This window comes from Sapajus apella, unplaced genomic scaffold, assembly GCF_009761245.1.
Source record: "Sapajus apella isolate SASKATOON/1434 unplaced genomic scaffold, GSC_monkey_1.0 scaffold67, whole genome shotgun sequence".
Lineage (NCBI taxonomy): Eukaryota > Metazoa > Chordata > Mammalia > Primates > Cebidae > Sapajus > Sapajus apella.
In genome coordinates, this window is record NW_022437007.1 from 9,242,908 (window position 1) to 9,261,213 (window position 18,306).

Consider the following 18,306-nt stretch of genomic DNA (forward strand, 5'->3'; position numbering starts at 1 on the left):
TTTTTAGGCAATTTAGGCACATCATAATTTTCAACCTATTGATGAGAATACATACTTAGGCACAATCTATTGATTGAGAATTATAATGTGCCTAAATTGCCTAAAAAGTTTTTTTTTTTTTTTTTTTTTTTTTTTGAGATGGAGTTTCACTCTTGTTACCCAGGCTGGAGTGCAATGGCGCGATCTCGGCTCACCGCAGCCTCTGCCTCCTGGGTTCAGGCAATTCTCCTGCCTCAGCCTCCTGAGTAGCTGGGATTACAGGCACGCGCCACCATGCCCAGCTAATGTTTTTGTATTTTTAGTAGAGATGGGGTTTCACCATGTTGACCAGGATATATTAATATGCTGCAGTTTCAACTCAGCTCTTTAGGAAGTTGTCTGAAATAGAATTTCTGCCATTGATTTATTAGGGGTAATAGAAGGAAAGGTTCTGTAATCAAAGGCTGGCTGTACACAAGCCAATTTAGGTCCTTCAAAGCTTCTTAAAACCTTCAAAGTTGGCAAAGTGCATGGTGAATCTCAGATTTAGGTGATATTTAAAAACTCAAAGCAATTTATCAATGAATTAGTATTATATAGAACACAATTCGAGAAGCCCTCAGCTAGATATCGGAAGCATTGCCTGACTCACATTAGAATCTTGATGCCTTATCTGGAAATTTACCTTTTCCTGTGCAAACTTGGTAAAATAAAATAAAATACAGGGAGAAGCGTGATGATCATGCAACAGTTAGTGATTGGTGATTGGGTATTGTAATTTTCATGCAAGAGGCACAAGGACAAATAGGGCTAGAGTTTTCACTGGAGAAATGTCAGAGGTGTTAGAGCCAGAGTGACCTCATCTTGATTAGGGGCTAGATAAAATAAGGCTGAGACCTGCTGGGCTGCACTCTCAATAGGTTAGGCATTCTTAGTCACAGGATGAGGTAAAAGGCACAAGATACAGATCATAAAGACCTTGTTGATAAAACAGGTTGTAGTAGAGGAGCTGGCCCAAACACACCAAATCTAAGATGGTGTCAAAAGTGTCTTCTGTTCGTCCTCACTGCTCAGATATGCTAATTATAATGCATTAGCATGCTAAAAGACACTCCCACCAGTACCATGAATTTACAAATGCCATGGAAACATCAGGAAGTTACCCTAAATGGTCTAAAAAGGAGAGGAACCCTCAGCTCTGGGAATCGTTCACCCTTTTTTTCAAAAATTACATGTATAATCTACTCCTTGTTTAGCACATAATCAAGAAATAACTATAAGAATACTCAGTTGAGCAGCCCATGCCACTGTTCTGCCTATGGAGTAGCCATTCTTTATTGCTTTACTTTCATAATAAGCTTGTTTTCACTTGACAGAGCCACCTTGAATTCTTTCTTGCACAAGGTCCAAGAACTCTCTCCCGGGTTCTGGATCAGAAGTAGGAGTCTTCTGTTTCTGGTAACAGAAGTAGGAGTCTTTCAAGTTAGTAGAAAAGGGAATTTGAGTTCATTGTGTGAGGTCTTCTTTGCTACAGCAAGTGAGAAACCCAGCTTCATAAGATGCCCTCATATGGTACAAAATAACATGGATATCCTTCCATCGATTTCCTTAAGTCTCCAAGATGTGGCTAAAGTCCTTTCTTTCTTATGGTGTCCTCTCATAGCACCATCAGCCCACTGTGAAATCAAACTTCTATGATTTCAGAGGAGAATTTATGTATTAAACTCTCTGACAAATGTTTACTTTGTCTCTGTATTTAGAGTGTACGTTTTGTTTCTCCCAGAGAGCACAATAGCTTGTCTTGTCATGAAAGCGTAAGCTGAAAAGTATCTGAGACAGCTCTCAATCAATGCAGAGGTTTATTTTTCCAGTGTTGTCAACATGCCCAGGAAAAAGGAAAACAAAACCACAGGACTGTGGTTTTTCTTTCCTGCCTTTTCCGAAGAGGATTTTGAGGGCTTCAATATTTAACAGGGAAGTGTGAGGAGGGGAAAGAGGGCATGTACAACATTACTGAATCCATGTGTTTTTTGCATGTGAAAAGGAGAGGGTAGAGGGAAACAGTTAAATATGTATTTATCTGTGTTAGTATATCTGCACTTCACACAAGATAAACATAGAACAGTTACTATCTGTAGCTATCTGAAACAAAAGGAAAGGCAGTTTCTTGAATGACTCGGTTTCCAAGCTTAAGTTTTCCCTTTGGCATAGTGAATCTGGGGTTCCAAGGTTTTCCTTTCCTTTCACAATAAACAATACGGCTTTGTGACTAACTGAATGATATACCATGATTGACTTGATTGTGTAAAAGATTTTCTTAATGATGGTAAATGACAAATAAAAGTCTAAAGACTGCACATGACTTGAGGATTGAAGTAGTTCTGACATCTTTATACACAAAATTTATGAATTTGTGCTTGTAATTATAATTAGCATCAACTTTTTAAAAGAAAAGTATATGAGTTATTCCAGACAACATAGGCTTATTGAAAATCATAATCACTAAGGTGTATCAAGCTTACCGTGTAACAGATACATGTTGTCTCATTTAATTCTTACAGCAGCTTTATGAAACACTATTGTCCTGATTATACAGAAGGAGAAACAGTATGTTGGAGGATTTGAGTGATTTCTCGTGGTTATACAGTTGTAACTGAAACACAGGTGAGGCACTCGCCACTTGCAGAGAGTCCTATTAACAAGAGCGATGTCTCATATAAAGAAAGTGATTTATTCCAAAGTTAGCTTAGGGAAGAAAAGCAAACTTCCACCTAAGGATACTACTTTGCTTTTAGAGCAGAAAGCAAGCACTTTGAAAGGAAGAGGGGAAAGTGAGCAAGAGGGGCGTCCATGTGCTAGCTCTGGGGCCTTATCTGCGGTGCAGTGGAGCTAGTGACTGCTGGCGCATTCACGGGCAGGAATAGGCCAGAAACTGCCCTATCTCCTGCAGCTAGGAGATGGCAATCGGCTTGATCTTTGACTGTTACCTCTGGAGGCAATCTCCTGGTGGGTGAGAGTTCTGTGCCAGTCATTCTTCCATTTGTAAATCAAGGGTTAGCTCTCAAGGAGAGTTCTCTCTTGGAGCACATACTTAGATGAATTTGCCCTGTAGAAAGCGTATGGTGAATGGGGGTAAAAGGCTATATTTACATTTCTAAAGGGCTAAGAAGTGGGGAACTAGGGGAACAAGAAAAGAAGATGAGATAAAAAAATAATTAAACTATCTTTTAGAAAATACGCATACTTGGTTACACAGCCTGTAAATGATAGAGCCAGCATCCAAATCTCACCTGATTTCAAACACTGGGCACCTTTTCTACTTGGTTATGCTGCTTGCCACTGATGAAGTTGTTTTGTCTCCTTAAAGAGTATATTATCTTAAGGTTCATTCAAACTAGTTGACAAAATATTATCAACTTGATGAACTATAATAATGGTAAGTAGGAGCACCACAAAATGTTCAAAGAAGAAAATCTCTAAAAATAAAATTAATGGCGCTCTTAATTTTTTTTTTAATTCAAATTATTGTTCTGACCTGGGGGACATGTAGCTTATTTTAAGCAAAAGCTTTTATTTATCTTAGGCTAAAAAGGCTAGTGCAAAAGAACCACATGCCTTACAAATCTTCAGCTGCTGCCACCAACCAGGGACAGATTTCATTTTATGGAAGAGAAACACTCATTGTTCTCACATTGATTGTTAAATCCATTTCATGCATCAATAATAATTTCTCAGCAACAATGCAATATGTGTATACCAATAGATTTCAGCTCTCTTTTAGCAACCCGCCTTGGTGTCCTGCCTGAGAAACATGTTTATCCCAGGAAAGGCTGGTGTTTGCTTTGTATGTTGTAAACACCCAGAATTGTTATTGACTGTTTAGTTGCTTCATTTGTCCTTTGTAATCATTATCTGACTAAACATTTAAAAACACACACAGAAAACAACCTCATTCACTTCACCATTTTTTAAAATACCTAATGTTTTCTTTAGAGGACAGGTTATATCAAGTTAAAAGATCTCAAGGAAAGAACTGGCCTTAGAAGTTTTTATTAAAATGCAAACATACATACTTAAAGTATTTAAATAAAAATACGCTCCTTAAAGAAATGAAAGTTACCAGGATTCCACCTTCCAGGAATAGCCCATCATTAACTTTATTCATATCCTCCTTGAATTTTCCCATACCTAGAACAATTATTTTCAATATAATTTTAGATAAAGCCTTATTTCTGCTGGAAAAGTGTAAATATGCATATATTTGACAATTCGTACTACACAGTTTATTCAATCTCAGCCAAATCTGATCCTTAAGAACTGTAGGCTGAACGTGGGACCTGTAATCCTAGCACTTTGGGAGTCTGAGGCAAACAGATCGCTTGAGTCCAGGAGTTCCAGACCAGCCTAGGCAACATGGTGTAACCCTGTCTCTTCACAAAATACAAAACATAACCAGGTGTGGTGGCATGTACCTGTCGCCCCCACTACTCAGGAGACTGAGCGGGGAGGAGAGCTTAAACCTGTCAGGCAAAGGTGGCAGCGAACTGAGATTGTACCCTTGCACTCCAGCCTGGGCATCAGAGCAAGACCCTGTCTCAAAAACACACTCACACAAAAACTGTAAGTAAAGCAGAATCTCTTTAAAAATGGGTTTTTCTGACTCTACTGAAAATCTCCTACTAAATGTATACTTACATCCACAGAAGACTTCTCAAAGGATGGGTATGTTGTCTCCCTCAACCCAGGTAGCATGGGACCTGGAAGTGGGTGAGAAGTACTACTTACTTCTAAATATTGTTTTCACACCGTTCTTCTTTTCTTCCTAAAAACCTCATCACTGCACATTGTCACTGTTATCTGTAGACTCCAGCATCACCCTCCACATTTCTCAATGATTTAACCTACCTGCTTATAGCCATTCTCTTTAAAACTTCTACCCATTAGTTCTTGAAATCCGTAACACACGTGAGGATGAACATACCAATAGCCTGGCCATTCAGTTCTTTGAACCCCCTTCTCCCCAAGGGTCTTGAACGTGGCTCTCTCTCAGTGAAACACTCCTGCAGTCATTACCTAGACCTGCATCACCAATGCCATAGCCACTAGCCGCAGGTGGCTATTGAGCACATGAAATGTGGCCGGTTCATATCGAGATGTGAGTGTAAAATATATACCGGATTTCAAAGAGTAAGCACTAAAACAGGATAGAAACTAGCTTCTGAACAATTCTTATGTTGATTAGATTACAAGTTGAAATAAGATTTGTATGTGTTTGGCCAAAAGAAATCTATTATTAAAATTAAATTTTACCTCCAGGTGTGGTGGCTCACGCCTGTAATCTGACCACTTTGGGAGGCAGAGGCGGACAGATCACCTGAGTTCAGGATTTCGAGAACAGCCTGGCCAACATAGTGAAACCACATCTCTAATAAAAATGCAAACAATAGCCAGGCATGGTGGTACGCATCTGTAGTCCCAGCTACTCAGGAGGCTGAGACAAGAGAATCGCTTGAACCCGGAGGTGGAGGTGTCAGTGAGCCAGGATCGCACCACTGCAATCCAGCCTGGGCTACAGAGTGAGACTCTGTCTCAAAAAAATAAAAATAAAAAATAAGCCAGGCACGGTGGCTCACGCCTGTAATCTCAGCACTTTGGGAGGCTGAGGTGGGTGGATTGCCTGAGCTCAGGAGTAGACGACCAGCCTGGGCAACATGGTGAAACCCGTCTCTACTAAAATACAAAAAATTAGCCAGGCGTGGTGGCGTGCATCTGTAGCCCCAGCTACTTGGGATGCTGAGAGAGGAGAATTGCTCTGCTGGCAGAGGGAGTTTGCAGTAAGCCCATATCAGGCCACTGCACTCCAGCCTGGGCAACAGAGCGAGACTCCATCTCAAAAAATAAATAAATAAATAAAATTGCGTTTCTTTCTTTCTACATTTTTTAATCTACAAGAAAATCCAAAGTTATGTATGTGCCTCATACTATATTTCTACTGGAAGGGTCTAGCCTGGACTTTTCTACAACAAGTGACTGTCACTCTTCATAATTTCATTTCCTGCATACCATTTTCTGCCTACCTTTCTGTTTACAGCTTGCTTGTTTTATCGTCTTGACCTCAGCAATCTTTCTGGGGTCTCTGATGTTGCACTGAACTAACTAATTTCTCTCTTTCCCTCACCCCTTGCTTGTGCTTGCCCCATTCTCACCTTGTTGCACTTGGTGATTAATGATAAGTGATTGCAGTCACTCTTTGGCATTTACTCTCAGTTCCCTTGTTCTCTCTCACTTTGTCACACTTCTAGATCCAAAATTCTATGATGGCTAACTTGTACTCTCCACTGACTCTGTGCCTGCTCTCTGGCAACTGAATGTGGCTGGAGAAAAAACAAATAAACAAAAACTCAAAACCAAACTTTCTAGGTTCACTTGAAAATCATAACCATGAATGTCAAGTGGACGCTCCACTTTGCTAGATCATGTGATACATTTTGAGACAGTGTCTTGTCTCGCTCAGTCACACAGTCTGGAGTACAGTGGCACAATCATGGGTCACTGCAATCTCTGCCTCCCAGGTTCAAGTGATTCTTGTGCCTCCACCTCCACCACGTGCAGCTAATTTTTGTATTTTTAGTAGAGGTGGGGTTTGACCATGTTGGCCAGGCTAGTCTCAAACTCCTGGCTTCAAGCAACCCAACCATCTTGGTCTCCCAAACTGCTGGGATTACAGGCGTGAGCCACTGCGCCCAGCCTACTAGGCCATTTAATTTTCATACCTTAGCGTCTCTCTCCAACCTCTATTTCTACTTTCAGTTGATAACTTTGATGTCTTTTACCCTAAGAAATTTCAAATAATCAGAGGAGTATTATCATTTAGATTTCTATAGGCTCCTAGTATGTATTCCCATATAATCTAAATTCCTCTGCTCATATCACAAATGAGCTATCTATTTGGGCATTGCATTATGATTCATCGAACTCCTGAATAATTTTGCTCCAACAAATAGCCCTCTTCCTCTCACATATTCACTTTTTAGGGCATTTATACTTATAAACTTATAAATATGTATTATTTCTCTAATTTATGAAAAAACTTTTTATTGGTTACATTTTCCATGTCAGCACCACCTTATCGTTTTGCTTAGTAGTAAATCTCCTCAAGACAGTGGTCCGTTATTTGCCTCTACCACAAACACTGCCACATTGCTAAAACCAGTGCTCAATATACAAGCCTCATTGTGCTTGACCCATCAGCAGCATTTGACATAGTGGATCACTATGTCCATTGACCTTTCCAGCTTCTGGTAGCTTTTAGCCTTCCTGAGCATGCAGCAGCATTAATTTCACCTCTGCTTCACCTTCGCCTTCACACAGCTTTCCTTTCTCTACTTTTCTGTGTCCAAGCTCCTTCTCTGTTTTGATCTCTTATGAAGACACCAGTTTTTGGATTTAGGAACCACATTAAGTGCAGGGTCTTGAGAGCCTTAAATAATTATATTTATAACAATTTCATTTTCAAATAAGGTTGCATTCTGAAATTCTAGATGGACATGGATCTTGGGAAATACTATCTAACTATTTGTAGGATCTTGATATCCTTAAGTAATTGCAACTATAAAGATCCTATTTCCAAATAAGGTCATAATTTAAAGTTCTGGATGGACATGAATTTTGGGAAATACTATTTTACTATAGTGTGTAAAATCTACATGAGAAAAAATTGTTAATCGTTTATATTATTACCCAGGATTTGTACCTTTTCAATGTTCTATTTTTTATTTTGCTATCTTTGAATTGTTTTTGTTTTATTTTGCTCTGTTTTTCAGAAAGTGCGTTAACCACACAACTAATAACGCTCTCTTAGAATAGTGCCCAAAGTTATGGAAATAATGACAAATCAATATTTTTGTAACAGCACTAATGTTCTAGTACACAGAGATAAGAGATCAGAGTTGAGAAATCACATAGAAACATAAAACTACAGGGAGAATATTTGGAGAAACCTTGTCCAAGTCAACTTGACCCATGAAATCAGGTACTGTGTGGACAAATAATTTGGCAAGCTAATGGCCCTACAAGTTAAACATTAGTGGAGTCCTTCCCCTTGTCTTGACCAATAATAGGAATACTTTCAATATTTTATGGCAAACCATGGAGTTGTTTCAAACTGAAGCTTTGCCTCTAATGTTGTGGCTGTGGCTGAGTGACAAACAGAAACCTCCTGCAAACTGAGCCAGTAACTGACCATGAAACTGGAGAACTGGAATAAGAAACTCATCAAAAGTTTCCTGAAAGCCTTTCATTTTCAAATGCCTGAGCACACCAGCTAGCTATGGGCTTTCTAAAAAGTATAAATGATTAGGTTATATCCATGGCACATTTAATAAATCTTTGTTGATAATGATGTCACAGGCATGTAATATTTTCCTATGTGTATTACTCCTGTGCATACGATTTAAAAAATAAATACAGTTGCTTCCTATATTTAAAGATCCAAGGATGAGCATTTCATTCAATCAGTAAATGAAATTAAAAACCAGAATAAATGGACAAGTTCAAAATGGACATGTACAAAAGATGGAATAAAAAAATAGGAAGTATATGATTCACTTCTGTTTTGACCTAAGAAGTTTAGGAGTTTCATATATCTGATTAAAAAAAAAAGTATAAAATAAATATAACATAAGTAAATTGTTATTTAAAAGGAATATCCAGAAGCTAGTATTTCTATATGTTGCCTTAACTCTCTCTTCATAACCACTCAAATTATTGAGAGCTAGAATGATCAGGAAACCTATCTCTTTTTCTATAGCTAAATACATAGGTGCTTTAAATTAGGAAATCCAATTCTAAAGCATTACAAGTTTGAATTATCAAATTATCAATGTTTTTTCTTCTAAAACATATTTTCCATCTCTTACTTTTAATAGATAATTGTGGAAAATTAGTGATATGGTTTTGCTTGATCCCCACCCAAATCTCATCTTGAATTGTAGCTCCTGTGATTCCCACATGTTGTGGGAGGGAGCTGGTAAGAGGTACAAATCATCGGGACAGGCCTTTCCCATGCTGTTCTCATGATAGTGAATAAGTATCATGAGATTTGATGGTTTTATAAAGGAGAGTTCCCCTGCACACCTCCTCTTGCCTGCTCCCATATAAGATGGGACTTTGTTCCTCATTCACCTTCTTCCATGATTGTAGGGCCTCTCCAGCCATGTGGAACTATGAGTCCATTAAACCTCTTTTCTTTGTAAATTACCTAGTCTTGAGTATGTCATTATTAACAGTGTGAGAACAGACTAATACAGTAAATTGGTACTGGTAGAGTAGGGTGCTGTGATAAAGATACCCAAAATGTGGAAGCGACCGAACTGGTTAACAGGCAGAGGTTGGAACAGTTTGGAGGGGTCAGAAGAAGACAAGAAGATGTGGGAAAGTTTTGAACATTCAAGAGAATTGTTAAATTGCTTTGACCAAAATGCTGATAGTGATATGGACAATAAAGTCCAAGATGAAGTGGTCTCAGATGGGCATGAGGACCTTGTTGGAAACTGGAGCAAAGATGACTCTTGCTATGTTTTAGCAAAGAGATTGGTGGCATTGAGAGATGCTACCTGCCCTAGAGATCTGTGGAAATTTTAACCTGAGAGAGATGATTTATGGCATCTGGTGGAAGAAATATTTCTAAGGAGCAAAGCGTTCAAGAGGTGATTTGGGTACTATTAAAAGTATTCAGTTTTATGTATTCATAACAATATGGTTTGGACTTGGAACTTATGTTTAAATGGGAAGCAGAGCATAAAAGTTCAGAAAATTTGCAGCCTCATGATGCCATAGAAAAGAAAAACCCATTTTCTGAGGATAAATTCAAGTGGGCTGCAGACATTTACGTAAGTAACGAGGAGTCAAATGTTAATTGCCAAGATAATGGGAAAAATGGCTCCATGGCATGTCAGAGGTCTTCACGGCAGCCTGTCCCATCACAAGTGGGGAGATCTAGGAGGAATAAATGGCTTCATGGGCCAGGCCCAGGGTCTTGCTGGTTTGTACAGTCTCAGCCCTTGGTGCCCTGCATCCCAGCTGTGGCTAAAGGGGGCTAACTTAGAGCTCGGGCTGTTGCTTCAGCAGGCGCAATCCCCAAACCTTGGAAGCTTACACATGGTGTTGAACCAGTGGGTGCACAGAAATCAAGAATTGAGATTTGGGAACTTCCGGCTAGATTTCAGAGGATGTATGGAAATACCTGGATATCCAGGCAGAGGTGTGCTGCAGGAGCAGAGGTCTCATGGAGAACCTCTGCTAGGGCAGTGCAGAAGGGAAATGTGGGGTGCCAGCTCCCATAGAGTCCCCACTGGAGTATTGCCTAGTGAGCTGTGAGAAGAGAACCAACATTCTCCAGACCCCTGAACGGCAGATCCACAGACAGCTTGCATTGTGTACCTGAAAAAGCTGCAGACACTCACTGTCAGCCTGGAAAAGCAACCAGGAAGGGACTATACCCTGAAAAGCCACAGGGGCAGAGCTGCCCAAACGTGACATGGTAAATGCCCCATAAAACTGCATACCTCAACCATACCTCAGCTTTCTGTTGAAACTGCTCTCTGTAACCCTGATGTGACAGGCAAGCAATCCAAACCCATGCCATCTTGGCCCCTGTGACTTGTAATAAGTAATTAAGGTCTGTAATTTCCACCCTACCCAGGCAATGTGTAAACTAACCCTTATCTTGACTTATGTGAACCACTTAAGTAACAATCGGAATGTCCAAAGTCCCCTGGCCCTAGGAATGTCTGAAGCCTCCCACCCTTACCCCCACCCAGGAGGCAGTTTACAGAATATCCAAAGCCCACTGGCCCTCAGAATGTCCAAAACCCTTCGCACCTACCCCCACCCAGGAGGTGGTTTACAGGCATAAAAGGTCTTAACACCCTCATTTCAGGACTGCGGGTTAGAGAGACACAAGTCCTCTACGGTCACCAGCAATAAAGACGCTGTAATTTGGCCTAGTCTTTGTCTCAGTGGTAATTTCGTGCTCACTTTGTTACAACATTTGGACACCCCAGTGAGATTTTTCCATCATCACTCAGACAAAATCCCTGGAGTCTCTCCCGAGCGGCCGCCCCCACCTCGGGGATCTCTAGGGGAATCACCCCCTGAGACGTTCCAGGGCCCCAGATTTCCGGCCCCGTGGCAGACAGGTGACTGCCCTGCCATCATTCACCTAAAATTCCTCAGGGTCCCGGGAATCTCCGGAGGTAAGTCAGGTCTAGAAATAGGGGGACCAGTCCATCAGGAGCCTAGGTCAGGAGAACGGACGCGGTCATTAATCTCTGATGAGGCAAGCCTACCATGAGACATCACTGGAAAAGGTTTTGTAATCTCTATGAGCTGTGGTGAATTCAAAATTCACACCCAGTTAATTGGCTGGCCCATTCGTTCATTTGTTTTGTCACTTTCCAACCTTCCCTATGCCCTTGGACTCCACCAGGGCACATCTAAAGAAAGATCCTACCAAAGTGGGTTTTTTAATCTCCTAAAAGCTTACCATTCACTGCTGTGGTCCCGCGCAGGTGACGTCAATCCACACCCCTGGCCACTTCCACCCATCTCCTTACCTCGAGTCAGGGATAGGCCTATCAACCTTGTTGCTCCCACCTTATACAACCTTGCTACAGAGGCACACTTAAACCTGGTACTGGAAAGGGCAAGGCACAAGTACAATGTTTTCCATAATTGACAGTACTATAAAAGCAAACAGGGCCAGGTAACAACCGGTACATTAAAAACAAAACAAAACAGATAGGATCGTCTAGTTCCCAGCCCTGCACCCTCCTCCAGTACATGATGGCCAATTTCAAGGCTGGATTTTCAGGCCACTATGGGGTAAAACTAACCCCAGAAAAACTCCACACTCTGTGTAAATTGGAGTCGCCATTGTTTGGGGTGGGGTTGCCAGACACCAAGACATATAATCCCAAGGTAACCCAGGCTGTATGGAATGTAGTAACAGGTTCCCCTAGGCACCCAGATCAGTTTCCATATATTAACCAGTGGCTAGGCTTAGTTCAACAGCCCCCTTTGACGGCTTAAATGCTGCATAAAACAAGTTACAAGTTAATGCTGGTAGGCCCTAATGGAGCCCCTTCCGAGCCAGCCATACTTCCCTCCCCAGCAGAAGATGAGGAATTACCTCCACCCTACTCAAGGCCCTCTGAACCAGGGCCTCATCATCCCCCTCTACTGGACAGCACCAGTAACCAACCCGTGTCCCCTGCACACCCACAGCGGGGCTCCACACCCAGCGGCAGTCCTTCCTCTCTGAGAGGCGCCCCCAACGGGAGAAGACAATCGGGGTCGTCCATTCTTTGTTCACATCACCTTCTCGTCAAGTGACTTATATAACAGGAAGGTAATAGAAATTAAAAAGAGGGCTGAAACACCAGGTGCCGGAATAAGCTTTATTAAGAGCAAGGGAAAACCTGCCGGGCTGCACCCAAAATTGGTGCGCAGCACCTGTGGTGTGGCAAAAGGGATTTTTATAGCCTGCAAGCTGGCAGATGCATCTGGTGTAAGGGGCTGTGCAGGAGGGGAGGTGCTGGGGAACTGCTGAGTTTAATAGTTCCCCGGAGGGGTTCATGCTGGGGAACTGCTAAGACGGCAAGAGGGGGAGGGTTAGGGACCTGCTGAGATGGAAAGTTCCCGGGAGGGGGTTGTGCTGGGAGGCTGGGGAACTTGAGGTGGCAGCGGGGTTTTAAAATGGAGTAAGTTCTATCAGAAGGCTCAACATCCCCCCTCCTCTGAGAAGCCCCAGGCTTTGACAGGGCTCTTGGAATCTGTCCTCCAGTCTCATCGCCCCACTTGGGGCAACTGCCAACAATTATTACTGATCCTGTTCACCACAGAGGAAAGAGGCAGAGTTAGGCAGGAAGCCCTGAAAGCCATCATAGGTCCAGGGGGAGGAACAGTCGAAGAGAACCTCTACCCAACTCCAATACCTCAGAGGGGTCACCAGGCTCTGAACACGTTTCACCGGTATCTTTTAGCAGGGGATAAGGGGGTGGCGAGAACACCTGTCAACCTCTCTAAGGTAGGAACAGTGACTCAGGGTCTGCAGGAGTCACCGGCTGCTTTCCTGGAAGGCCTACGAGAGGCATACCGAACCTATACTCCTATAGACCCTGAGGCCCCGGAAAATCAACGGGCCATTAACTTAGCATTTGTCTCCCAGTCAGCCCCAGATATCTGGAAAAAGTTATAAAAACTAGATGGATTCCAGGGAATAAATTTAACCCAATTGCTGGAAATTGCCCAGAAGGTTTTTAATAACAGGGATGCTCCTGGAGCAGTATAAGACAAAAAATTTACTAATGCAGTAATAGCAGCCCTTCAGGAAACGTCGTCCTCCCACGAGGGCATGGGGCCTTGCAAAAGGGCCCCTGGGGTCCCTGGCCCCCGTTAGAAAGAAATCAATGTACGTACTATAAACAAGAGGGACATTAAAAAAATGAGTGCCCCGAGAGAAAAAAACAAGTAACCGCTCAGGAAAAGCCACCGAGGGCTACCCTCAATTTAAAAGGTCAGGATTGACGGGGCCAGGGCTCTTATTTGTTAAGCCCCCAGGAGCCCAGGGTTACTTTAAAGATTGGGGGCAAACCTATCAGTCTTTCAGTGGACAGCAGAGTGACCCACTCAGTCCTTAGCCTCTGGGACCACTATCCAGTAGGAAAACAGTCATCCAGAGGGCCACAGGAAAGATCATAACAAGTTCATGGGCCACAAATCAAGTCTTTAACTTAGAAAATGGCACCGTTGCCCACTCCTTCTTAGTTCTTCCAGAATGCCTACCCGCTATTAGGGCAGGACCTACTTCACAAACTCTGAGCAACCATCTCCTGCGAAAATCAGGTCTGCCTCTCTGTCCCCCCTTTGCCCCCCGTATCAGAAGCACCTCAGCAAATCCTCAACATTTGTACTCTGTCAGATGAGTATCTTTTGCAGGAAGCTTTATCACCAGAAACAAATCAGGCATCAACGTCAAACCTCCTCCACCAATTCCAGGAGAGTGTACCCAGAATGTGGGCTGAAACCAATTCCCCATGTCTCACAGAACACCGTAGCCTGGTTGTGGTCCAACTGTTGGCAGCGGCAGCTCTGGTCCAGGTATGGTAATACCCAATGAGTCAGGAAGCCAGGCAGGGAATCGCTCAGCACATAACAAGACTCCTGGAAGGAGGAATTCTCACCACCTGTAAGTCACCCTGAAACACCCCTCTGCTCCCTGTTCTAAAACCTGGCACAAAGAATTACCGGCCAGTACAGGACTTAAGAGAAGTAAATAAAAAAGTAAAAACTGTCCACCCCACGGTCCGAAATCCATATACCCTCCTAAGCCTCCTGAATCCAAACCACCATTACTATATCATCCTAGACCTCAAGGATGCATTCTTTTGCATCCCACTGGCCCCAATCAGCAGACCCATATTCACCTTTGAGTGGACAGGCCTGGACACCGGGGTCTCAGGGCAACTCACATAAACCTGGCTGCCTGCGGGATTCAAAAACTCTCCCACCCTATTTAATAAGGCACTTAGCCAAGATCTTGCCATATTCCTGGCCAAGTTCCCTGAGTGTACTCTACTCCAATATGTAAATAACTTACTTCTGGCCTCAAGAACCCAAGAGGCCTGCAGAGGAGCCATCCAGTTATTACCGTTGACACTACAAACTCTGGGATGTCAAGTCTCAGCCAAGAAGGCCCAACTCTTTCAACAAAAGCTTACTTACCTGGGCTATCTCACAGAAAAAGGCAACGGGGTGCTGGTGCCCACCGAGTCCAAGCAGTACAGTGCCATAGCTGACCCAGAGTTAGAACCTAAGCAACGCCATCTTAAACCCTGTACCCTGCAAGCACCAAGAAAAATGGTTTTTCCAAAAATAAGTTGTAACTTCTGCCCTGTTTCCTTTGTGATAACTGCTTGCTGCCCCGTTTTCCTTGCAATAACTGCTGACCTTGGCTTCTGTGAAAAATAGCTAGCTTGCTCTGCATAACGCTGATTGCAAAAAAAAAAAAAAAAACGCCATGCCCCACCAGGATGTGGGTTTTCTGTTTAAAACCCTTGCTCCCCCTGAGCTCGGGGCCACGGGTTGGAGAGACACTAGCCCTCCATGGTCACCAGCAATAAATGACCCTCTGAAGTGGCTTACTTTTGTCTTGGTGGTGATTTCTGTACTCGCTCGGTTACAGCAGTACTACAGATGCCCACCCCTACCACAAAGCGCCAAGTTCGGGAGTTCCTCAGTGTGGCAGGATGCTGTAGGCTATGGATTTTAGGTTTTGCCGAAATAGCCAGGCCACTGTATGCCTGCACAGGAGGGCATCAACCCCTAATTTAGATAGTGGTAAAACAACAGGCTTTTAATAAGCTTGAAGGCACTCTAACCTCGGCCCCAGCCCTGGCCTTGTCAGATGTTTGTAAACACTTCCGGTTGTTTGTACATGAAAAACAAGGAATCGCGAAGGGGGTGCTCACCCAGACATTAGGACCATGGTCCAGGCCAGTTATCTACCTGTCAAAAAGACTTAATCCTGTAGCCCTTGGGTGGCCAGCCTGCCTTCAGCCTGTGGCAGCAACAGCACTGTTAGTAAAGGAGGCGGCCAAACTGACTCTGGGGCAGGAATTAACCCCAGTGGCACCCCATGCGGTAAAATCACTGCTCCACGGGGCTCCAGGAAGGTGAGTGTCTAATGCCCGCATAGTGCAGTATCAGGCTGTACTCTTGAACCAGCCCAGAATCAAGTTCCTGAAAACTACAGTCCTAAATCCGGCCACACTGCTGCCTAACAGTGAGCCAGGAGAACCCACACATGACTGTCAACAAATAATAGGTGTCATCCAAACCGCTCGACCGGACCTCACCAATGTCCCCTTATGGAACCCAGAAGAGGTACTGTATACGGATGACAGCAGTTTTATAGTCAGCGGAGTCAGGTATGCGGGGGCAGCCACAGTCACCCTAGAGCAGGTCATCTGGGCCCAGGCCCTTCCTCATGGGACTTCAGCCCAAAAGGCTGAACTTCTAGCCCTGATAAAAGCCTTAAACTGGGCAGAGGGAAAGACTGTCACTATTTACACCGACAGCTGTTATGCCTTTGCTAAAGAAAAAGGATTACTTCCCTCCAAAGGAAAAGCTATTAAAAATAAAGAGGAAATTCTAGCCCTGTGAGAGGCTATATAGAGCCTAAAACTGTGGCACTAGTCCATTCCAAGGGACACCAAAAGGGGAATTCCCCAGAGGCAAGGGGAAATGGGGCTGCTGACTTACAGGCCAGGCAGGCAGCCATGGGGCCAGGGAAACCACTGACCCTCCTTGTAACCCTGCCTGCCCCAGTTCTGCCCCCTACTCGCATGTACTCCTCAAGGGAGAAGGACTTTGCAAAGGAACAGGGTGCCACACAGAGCTCCACAGGATGGTAAATACTGCCAGACCAAATGATTGTGGTCCCAAGGCTCTAGGACAGGCCCTAGTTAAAAACACACACCAGGCCACTCACTTAGGACAGACCAAACTAACTATACTCCTAAAAACCAAGTACTACATTCCCCATTTACATGACCTTATCAAGAAAATCACTACTGGTGTAATGTATGTACCCAAGTAAATCCGGGAGGGAACAGGTCTAGCCAAGTAAAACTCAGAGGGACTAGCCCTGGGGAGCACTAAGAAGTAAATTTCACTGAAATAAAACCCCCAGCAAATGGCTATAAATACCTCCTTTGTTTATGGATATGTTCTCTAAATGGATCAAGGCCTTCCCCACTAAGTCCAAGACTGCTTTAGCAGTCACTAAACAAACTATTACAGGACCTTGTTTGTCAGTTCAGCCTCCCACTAACACTATGGTCAAACAATAGGCCCGCCTTCACTGCACAAATTTCTCAGGGCCTAACCAAGGCCCTGGGTGTATCCTGGAAATTACACTGTGCTCATCGTCCCCAGAGTTCAGGGCAAGTCAAATGAATGAACCGAACCATAAAAGAAGCCCTGACAAAGTTTATCTTAGAAGCTGGTGAAAACTGGGTCAGCCTGCTTCCTTTTGTCCTCCTCTGCATCCGATGCAACTCCTATCAGAAAGGCTTCCCCCTTTTTGAAATCATGTTCAATAAGCCCCCTCCCTTACTCCCCAGACTCGCGGATACCGTGCATGCTGAAGTCCATACTATACCCTCCTTAAGTTCTTACAGGTGCTCCAGTCTGTCCAATCCCAGGTACACCAGCTCATTAAGGACACCCGTCCCACCCCACTAAACATCACAGACCAGCCGACATACCCCTTCCAGCATGGAGATTCTGTCCTTGTTAAAAAAGTTTGCCACCTCCGGCCTCATCCCGGTTAGAAGGAACCCTACATGGTTATCCTAGCCACACCCACCGCACTCAAGGTAAACAAACTAACGGCCTGAATTCATCACCCCCACATCCAAACTGCCCCACCGGAAGAACAATAGAGCGTCAACCATTCATCTCCTAATTCACTAGAGCTGAAACTTCTGTGCTCTTCCTGGTCACCACCCTCGCCACCCTGATCCGTGCTTTAAATCCCTACAGCAAACCCCCTTAAAACAAACAAACAATACTAACCTACTAAAGAAATTAATAATTTAATTCCTATAAATAAAACAAGGGGGGAATGTGACATGGTAATGTTGTATTTGACCGGAGCATAGAAAGTTACCACAAGACAAAAGTATGCCAGATTGCAGGGTCATTTATTTATGCTGGTGACCACAGAGGACTCACGTCTCTCCAACCTGTGGTGCCAAAAGGAGGGTGCCACGATTTTTTATACTCGAAAAACCACCTTGGGAGTGGGGGTGAGGGGCAGGGATGGGGATGAAAAGGCTTCAGACATTCCGAGGGCTAGTGGATTCTGTAAATTACCTCCTGGGCAGAGATGAGGGTGGGGGTCTCCGGACATTCCAAGGGCCAGGGGACTTTTGTCATTCCGTTTGTTACTTAAGTGGTTTACAGAAGTCAAGATAAATATTTGTTTACACATTATCTGGTTAAGGTGGAAATCACAGACCTTAGTTACTTATTACAAGTCACAGGAGCCAGGATGGAACTAGCTTGGGCTGCTTAGTCTGGCAATTGCCGGTAAGCAAAGGCTAGCAATTCTGGCAGTTACTGATAAGAAAAGGTAAGCAGCTTTACATAGTGGCTAGTTTGCAAAGCAAACTAGCAGTTTTATTTACAGTAGCCAAGGCTAGCAGTTATTGTGAGGAGAATGGGGCAGCCATTTCAACTTATCTAAAAACAGTTTTGCAT

At 43.5% G+C, this 18,306-nt stretch overlaps 2 long non-coding RNA genes across 2 annotated transcripts in view; one reads left to right on the forward strand and one right to left on the reverse strand.

Annotated features, from left to right (window-relative positions):
- Positions 1 to 4,577, forward strand: part of LOC116530497 — a 9,387-nt gene extending 4,810 nt beyond the window's left edge. The window contains exon 2 of the long non-coding RNA XR_004260031.1: positions 4,513 to 4,577. This is a non-coding gene — a long non-coding RNA (uncharacterized LOC116530497). The remainder of the gene's footprint in view (positions 1 to 4,512) is intronic.
- Positions 1 to 11,682, reverse strand: part of LOC116530498 — a 14,616-nt gene extending 2,934 nt beyond the window's left edge. Inside the window, exon 1 of the long non-coding RNA XR_004260032.1 lies at positions 11,595 to 11,682. This is a non-coding gene — a long non-coding RNA (uncharacterized LOC116530498). The remainder of the gene's footprint in view (positions 1 to 11,594) is intronic.
- Positions 11,683 to 18,306: the final 6,624 nt, after the last annotated feature.